The following is a 937-nucleotide window of genomic DNA, read 5'->3' on the forward strand; positions in this document are numbered from 1 at the left end:
CATTGTAAAATATTCTTTTTCCAAATTTTCTTTCATAGCCATGATTGGCACATGTGGGTCACCATGTTCAAGAAAGTTTGTGTGATTTGGAGGTGGTGAGTAAAATCACATTTTTTTCAAAAACTAGCTTAAGTTAGACCAAATGGCCCCTCCAGAATGTGGTCATTTTTTCGTCCACCTCCAAATGACCTCAACTTTGGCACACATGATCTATTGCACAAACAAAGGTGGGTTTCCAAGGTTTTATATTTTTTTTAATTTTTTTTAATTTATAATGCCCTCTAGACTGACAGGTCAAAACATCGGTCTATACCTCAGGGGGGCGTTGTAAAATACTCCCTCCATTCCTGAATATAGGGTGTATAGTTTTTGGCACGAAAATTAAAGAACGCATGTGGAGGGAAAATTTTACGTATTTTGGGCGAGATTACACCAGACTAATTGACATGAGAAAATATAGGTGCTTGCCTAATATAAGTAAATGTAAGCAAATCCCTAAAAAAATTATCCAAACGAGTGGTGCAACGCAATACACCTTATATTTCGGGTTTTTTCTCAAAAATCTATACACCTTATATCAAGGAACGGAGGGAGTATTCTTTTTCCAAATTTTCTTTCATAGCCATGATTGGAACATGTGGGTCACCATGTTCAAGAAAGTTTGTGTGATTTGGAGGTGGTGGGAAAAATCACATTTTTTCAAAAACTGGCTTAAGTTAGACCAAATGGCCCCTCCGGAATGCGGTCATTTTTTCGACCACCTCCAAATGACCTCAACTTTGGCACACATTATATATTGCAAAAACAAAGGTGGGTTTCCAAGGTTTTATATTTTTTTTAAGTTTTTATTAATTTATAATGCCCTCTAGACTGACTGGTCAAAACATCGGTCTATACCTCAGGGGGGCATTGTAAAATATTCTTTTCCCAAATTTTC

This window comes from Triticum aestivum, chromosome 7A, assembly GCF_018294505.1.
Source record: "Triticum aestivum cultivar Chinese Spring chromosome 7A, IWGSC CS RefSeq v2.1, whole genome shotgun sequence".
NCBI lineage: Eukaryota > Viridiplantae > Streptophyta > Magnoliopsida > Poales > Poaceae > Triticum > Triticum aestivum.